The sequence below is a fragment of the Trematomus bernacchii genome, unplaced genomic scaffold, assembly GCF_902827165.1.
Source record: "Trematomus bernacchii unplaced genomic scaffold, fTreBer1.1, whole genome shotgun sequence".
In the NCBI taxonomy this organism is placed as follows: domain Eukaryota; kingdom Metazoa; phylum Chordata; class Actinopteri; order Perciformes; family Nototheniidae; genus Trematomus; species Trematomus bernacchii.
The window spans coordinates 10,476,272-10,484,458 of record NW_022987698.1 but is presented as its reverse complement, the minus strand read 5'-3'; positions in this window follow the sequence as shown (position 1 = coordinate 10,484,458).

Sequence of the window (8,187 nt, the reverse complement as noted above, 5' to 3'; positions counted from 1 at the left end):
TTGATTTCCTAATGAAAAAAGACATCATATCTTATGACTGGAAGCAGAAACCATTGATTTCCTTTTGTTTGAACGTCAGTGTCTAAACTGTTTCGGCCAATCCCTGCTCACATTAACTTTATCTCTAAGTAGCTGTTTATCATTCCATTTGTCATTTAGACAGGTAACTAAATCCTGACACACTTTTTAGCTGCAACCCCTGTGTCCACTCGACACCAAAGGCCCTGCACACTCAGAGACACTCATCTGGTTCTATTTCCATTTGCATCGTAGCAGATAACGTATCTTTGCCTGTATCTTCTTATCGAAGGTCATCATGATACGATATGAGCAAAAAGATAAATGATTTGATTGTACCATTTCAGCAAAGAGGTGTTATTGAGTCCAAGACAAAGGACAGGTGAAGATACAGCAAACTGAACAAAAGTGTTGTAAATCTACACTTGTCTTAGACACTTTTTATTCTTTCTAAAATTAACTTTTTGTGACTAAAATCTTACTTTACTAACTTCATCTCACACAGCATTGAAATAAAACAGATACACTGACATGACATCACTACCCTTATCAAAGCACCCACAAAAACATACAAATATGTTTTTATTGTAAGTGTAAAGTTTAAATCCAGCTGTATGCGTAGGTCCGCACCACTCACCCGTGTCCCCGGCTCTGCTCTCAGTTGTTGTGCCCGCTCTGTCCTGCCTGGCAGCTCCGCTCTGCTCCCCCTTCCTCCCTTCAATCTCTCGCATCCAGACTCACAATTGAGAGTGTCTCTAGCTCTATTAAAGCTCCCATTGGGTAATGTAACACCCTATATGAAACCAGAGATCCCAGAGGTAACCACACACAAACTTACACATGCACAAACTAAGACAAACACACACGCACACACACACTAAGGAAACTCACTGTTTTGAATGTGGGGGTCACCTGGCTCTGTTCTCCCTGCTCTCTCCTCTGCATGGGATAAGTGAGGAAGATAAAGGTAGCTCTCCTGAAGGAGCCAATCACTGTTTGACGTGGTGAGGGGAGAGTGGGACCCTCTCTTTCCCCACTTTCCTGCAGAGTAAGCATCCACATGCAGGATCATCCAATCCAGCCTCACCTTGGGGATTATACTGTATTCTTCCCCTGATACAGCACTTGTCACAGCTGCACAATACCTGCAGCAGCATACATCTGCCCAGGGGATTCAGCCCTGTCTGGTTTATATCCTTAGCGATACCAGTTTTCTATGAAACGGTCACAAAGGTTTTCCAACTCCTCCCTGAAATCTAAATCTTACTTTATTTCTGTATGCCTTTGCTGAAATCCATAGACACATGCCAATTCGTGCCAAAAAAACAAGAATCAAGCAGCACTCTAGGATCGATACCATTGATGAATACTTGAGGTTTTCACTGAGGTCATTTATTCTGGGCACTCGTTTCCCCCAGAGGTGTCAATTATAGATTTATAGGAGTGTTTACTGTGTTTAGAATAACAGACTTTTCTGCAGATGTGTTTTTCTCATTTATGTTGTCCCTGCCAGCACCTGCCCGCTACTGAAAATCTGTCACATTAAAACAGTAGCTCTCTGGCTGTGAAAAATATGTCATAGAATTATGCAATATATACCAAGCCTAATTCAAAGGTCACATTATAATCACACAAAGACTGCACTTCCTTGTATTACTCCACTTGAATACCCTCAAGGAGTGCAAACTTTAATCAAAGTTAATCTTCTTTTTCAGAAGAGCGGCCAATTTGGCAACATAAGTTGAATATTGTGTTACCTGATAGAGAACCAGTTGCCTAAAGTCAGGAAGAAATCACCCCCTCCTCTCTCACTCCGCTCGTGCCGCAGCCTGGAGTTAGCTGCCTGCAGGTCCTCTGTAACATTGCGGCGCGAGCAGCACCACTGCAGGCACGAGCAGATGCATCCAAGGTCACAGAAGACTGTTTCGAGACTTTGCTATACATCATCATGCACTGTCACCTCAAGAAATCTCATGATGTGTCCTCACGGGGGACATGATGCTCATCGATGAATATACACTTCATTTGTTTGTACCCAAGGTATAGATAAAGGTGTGCCAGAGACGTTCAAGTGCACAAACAAACACCAGCTGACTTGACATGCACGATTTAAAGGGATCTTTTTCTTGTGTGATGTCCTAGACATGTCATTGAGAACGCAGTCAGCTGAGGCATGACCCGCCACTTAAACACTTCATAATATAATTTGCTACAGGCAAAGAGAGACAGGAAGACAGACCGTGATGGAGGGATCATAGACTGCAGGAGTCAGACTGAGAGGGTAAATAATCGATCCATTCCCCTGCTAAACGATTTGTGTCAGAAAGAGAGGGAGAGGGGAGGTTAATGGGTGAGATACGAGCCACAGGATGAGGTGGGCTGCAGCTACTGCAATGTCACTCGTCTCAGGGATATCGTCCCTCCGTCCGTCCGTCCTTCATCCATCCTTCCCTGCGTCCATCCCTCCCCGATGACACCGTCACCTTACCCGTTAACAGTGTTGACGAAGCAGTTTCTCGATCAGCTTGGTTGTGCATGTACTGATGGTGCAGAGGTATAAACACGTCCTGCGCACCTTCACACAGCTCGTCTTTGTGCGATAGGAATATAAGGGAAATAAACTTCAACACCGAAGTGATCTAAAAAGCTCTAGTGTGTTCAGTCAAAGTAAAATGAACGACTGTGAAGATACTTAATAACAGGTTATGATCCTGCATTCATAATATTTTATGAGTAATATATTTTTAGGGGATTTTGTATTGTTTTTTTTTAATCTGATAATAAAGTAGTTTTCTCTACTCTTAATATTTGTTTCCTTGTATTCTTGTTTTCTGATACTTGTTTTTTGCTAATCTTGTAACTGTGAATAATAACTTTTTTGTTTTACCAGTTATTGCATATTTACAGCAATGTCTCTGTTAGATACATTTATAATTAATATGGATTTACTTAAAACAATTAACTCTTTATACAGGAAAGTAGCTCCTGTGAGTGTTATTTATGTTATAATTAGGGCCAGTTTTTATAATTTTTTGTTGGGTAGATTATTTAAAAAAGATGCATTATATTTCCTAACACTCATCTAGTATAAACTCTTGTTTCAAGTTTTGTTTCTGGAAAGAAGAGGAGGGATGTAATGCAAAAAAAGCCCCTGGTCCGGCTTAAACATGGACGCGTGCACCAGGCACTCTTATTTTTTAAAGTAAGTCATACGAAATGAAGAAGAGCAATAATATAAAGACGCATGATATGTAAATACAAAGGACTAGTCAAAACCTGCAATGGCTGATTTTTTTGGGGGCCACTAAGGGGTCAACAAAATATTATTTAAACTCAGCATTCATTTGGAGACGTGTTTCCTGCCACATAGCCAATGTATTGTACATTGGTTTTCATTAAAGAACAATATGGTTCTTTATCTCCTTAATGCTCCACTATTTTCAGCAGATAAAAGCTTACTATAGTTGTCTGCCAATCCAAACCCTTTTAGGGCAAGCTATATGCATTATCATTCTCTACTGTCCTGCTTTTTTAATGTACATTGACATATTTTCTATGATAAGTGTTTCCTGTTGGATGTTTTGTGGGATCCCTGCCTTACATTTGAGTGAATTGTTGATGAAGTAGATTAGATTTGTCCATTGATAATAACTTTTTTTAAGTTTAATTTCTAATCCAATTTGTTGTTGATTTATTTGAATTTTTGAATTTGTCTATTTGTCTGTATTTTCTTTTTGTGTGGTGCTGTATCAGCTAGATTTCCCCTCCGTCAATATATTTTCATATTATCCAGCTCTGCTCTGATGAATCCAGTCAGAGTACACATTATTCTCAATCATAAAAATCACAGCCACCGGAGTGTTTGTGTCTATGGTTATTGGTTCTAGTGATTGGTTGCTTGATGGGGAATCTCTGGGTAAACGTTAGGGTCTTTTGTCTGAGTTTTTCTTTTTTGACATGCACCTCTAGACTTATTTCCCTACACTCTATTAGTCTTTGTAAATGTCAAAGTAACTAAATCTGTGGGCTCTCATCTCGTGCACATGATCTGAGTAATTCTATCTTAAAAGCCCATATGCTAGTCCATTAAGGGTGACATAATTTCAAAGTGCATGTCAGGTAGCACGGATTAGATATTCCAGCCTGGTAATCTTATAGCAGTTGTAAAGGCAGCTGGTTATTCCAGTCTAGTAATCCTATATATTCAGGCAGAGGTTCTCCTCATTGAAAATAACATACAAGGTTGGGTCAGGAGCATACAAGGGCATAACAGACACAGTATAGAAAACCGCACGCAGCTCAAAGAAGAAAACAAGTTCATATGGATTCAGTGTCAAACAGTGACCAGGGTTTCTCAATCACAGGTTGGTGATCCCTTGTCGGGTCACTTGCTACCTAGATGTGGACACATAAAACTGTTTTTTTTAAACTGATATATTTTTAAGAGATGATTCATCAAAAAAGATAGGTTGTAAATATGCATTTTAATTTATTTTAAATTATTTTGGAACTTCTACTCTGGTCAAAAAAACTAACAAAACTGCACCATGTAATTCCAATGTCCCTAAATGTGTGGCTTCTTAATTTAAAGCTTTAATGAGATTAAATATTCTCTTTATTAAGACTGTCCCGGCCAACATACGCAGCAAGAACAATGACAGAAGACACTAAAGAAAAAATATACCTTAAGTCTGAATAAAACAGAAATGCAATTGTAGAAATATAATTTAAAAAAAGTTGAATTACAATCATACAAACGCACTTAGCACATAACTCACGGTAGCGGTATGTTATACTTCATGCTATCTGCACAACCTAGATAGCATATGAAAGCTGAGATTCCACAGATTCCATTGGTATAAGTATCATCACTGTGCGACCAAAACTCACGGCAGCGAAAGCCAGGAAAGACAACACACAACTTCACTTTACGGGGCCAAAACGGCAAATACGTCTTACCTTTGCTGTTTTCTGATCAAAAGTTTTGTTCAAGGGCATTACAACGCATATCAACGCTGCTGAAGGTTAAATCCAATGTCTCTGTGTTACTTTGAAATGATTATTGATAATAACATTTATGGCAATAAACGTATTTTTCATATAGAGTGTAACGGAGCTTCCGGTTTTGGGCAGGCTACGTGCGTATCACTCTCACTCCGCAATGGTAATGTTTAGATGGATTTAGGAACGCCCTCTCAATTCTATTGGCTCTAACGGTTACAAAGAGGTGTCAATCACCAAAATCAACCAATGGGTTCCAGAGATACGGCAAATACACCCAAATGTACCCAGAGGTGAGTCCTACTTTTTCTAAACCTCTCTAAAAAGGTCAAATGTCACTTGTTTTACATCAATCTTGATACAGGGTACTTATTATATGTTATAGTTTGGATTCCTAAAGCTTTAAGTCTACTATCCCATCATTCAAGGGTGGTTTTCACTATAAGTAATGTTTTGTTTTTTTAGGCGGACATTTTTTTACTATGTTCAATCTGAATTTACTTTGAAATAAAAACATTTATATTGATTCTGACTTTTCTACAGCCAACTCACAGGTTTATCATTGCTTTGAGAAAAAAGATTATTAATTTACCCCTTTTAGAAGTGAAGATATAGTCATTTATTCTGGGCACGTCATTTTCGAGCCTGAGGCCTGAAAAACAGGCTCCGGGCTTAACAGGTTAACAGGATATAAAAGCCCTTTAACTCAGTTCAGTGTGGACATTTGTTGCATGTCATCCTTCCTCTCTCCCCTTCTTTCCTGTCCTCTCTACGCTATCAAATGAAGGTATGATGCCTGGAAGAGAAAATTCCTGTGACAAGCTGAAATCTGGATGGGGTCATAAAAACCCTGCCCTAACGCTCCTGAGTTTTACACAACTTGTAACTTGCTAACCTTATATAGACTGTGAAAAGTTTTACTACAATGACACAGGTGTAATTAACCTGTATACAGCCTCATTGCAACAAAGCTGATAACATTGACAATGTTACAAACCTAAAGCAGAAGTACTCTATTTGAATTGTAGTTTATGTCTCGTGCTTTTTTCTTTTTACCAAACTCTTTAATGCCCTAGTAAGTACCAAATGCTAAAAGTTATATCTAGCCAATGATTTAGCCTGATTAAATATATAGAATGAAATGTAGAAATATTTTGTATTCAAACTGCTAAACACTAGGTGTCTAAAAAAAACATTCCCAGTCCCTGAGCACTGGAGGTTTAACGTTTTCACATCACACTGAGGTAAATTACATATTTGACCAGGATTCATTTATAAACTAGTTCTGATGTCACAAAGCCCTGCTCATGCCTACACGTCTTTAATTCAGATTTAGGATTATCACAGAGAAACCTTTCACCTTTAAATGAACCGGAAACCATCCACCATCAGGGTCAAACATTAAAGTACCTCAACAACAAGCAGAACCTATTTTTCTGTGACTGTAGTCAGCTGGTTTGTCAACAAATTCTGGATTACTACAATATTTGTTCTTTCCTCTATCAGCGCACACTTCCCTTTATTGTTTTGAGAGAAGGATTTGGCCTGTAGCTGACACTGAGGACTTTTACTCCACTAAGGAGATTATAAAACACAGGAGATCAGCCCGGAGAATCACCCTCACAGATAAACTGTGTGTTCTAAATACTACAGGCTTAATTGAAATGTCTGGATGGTTTCCAGCCGCACTAATCAAAAGACAAGTGCTAATCTTGCATGACTCTTTGGACCCTACGCGGTGGGGAGGAGGCTTCTGATCACAACCAATCAGAGTGCTTAACACGGCAATCCTACGTGGTTTCAATTTTTTAACAGCATCAGATTTTTTTCGCACTTCTTCTTCTGTTAGAGCATACAAAGACCACAGATAGAGGATACCTATCACACGCAGTGAGAATAATCATGTTCTGTCCAGCCCCACACAGGGAGGATGAATGCCATGCACCACCCACTATTTGGATATCAACATTGCTCACCGTTGGACGGGGAGGGTCCATGGAGGCCATGCAGGCGTGCCAAGCTCAGCGCAAGCCTCCCGAATTTCCGAGCCTCCTCCTCATTTCCCCATATGGCCTGCTGTAGATTATAAACATGATAACAGTGAGGAATTATCAATAGGATCATCAAATACAACCTTTTTTCAATTATGATTATCTGGGTAAAACACTTTTAAAAGACAATCCACAACCAAGGAAATTAGGAACGTTTGGTCAACTAAAACAAATAATAATCAATGTAACATACTTGTGTATGCTGCTCTTGCTCTCTTGCACTTTTTGCATATCATGTATTTAGTTTTTGCTATGTTTGTAAAATGTAATTTTCTTAAATGTTTTATGTGAGGGATGGAAACTAGCTCAAAGCTAAATCTGGCACTGTTACGCTTGATACATTTTAATGTTTTAAGTGTTCATTACTGTGCATTGTCCCTGCCAAATAAATGATTACATGAAATGAAACATACATTAATACCTAAACTACGGCTACTTTGTCTTCAAATAATCAGAGTAGCATTTTATTTCATTATAAGCACTGTTAGAAAGCATTACATTATATGTACCTTGTTATCCAGTGGTGAAAGAAGCTTTTCCTAACTCACCCACACATCCTCTCACATTAAATATCCAAACAGTTAATGGCAGCGTCTTAAGGAGCAGTTTTAAATCTCTCTAAAGCGAGAGGTTTTGACAGAAGGCAGGGCAGATAGAGTTAAATACTCCTTAAACAAGACAGATGTTTTGAGCAACATAGCTTCAATCGATTTGGGTAACTTCCAAATCCTCACAGAGCTTCCTGTTTACATCGTGTTATTGCAGAGTTTGTACAGAAGACACTCTCCTGTTTTGTTTTAAATATCCTGCAATAATGTAATAATACTTCAAAGGTAACACAATCCACACGACCTTCACATGAGGACAGTAGATGTCACTCGATACCTCTAAGTTCTTTGTCATCTCAGAATAGAAACCCTGGTCCCTTCACCTGTCTGTCTGTTTGTCCTCTCTTCAGTGTGAGGCGCCCAGAAACTGTGAAAGTGAACTTCTGTTTGTTCAGCACAGGGCTCATTTTTCTCAACGCTAGTAAAGTCCTGAATCCCTGCACCTGCATGCCAGGTGTTCTTGCTTGGCTCTCTATCACATTTCACACTCGTTTGTAGGATTCATTGGT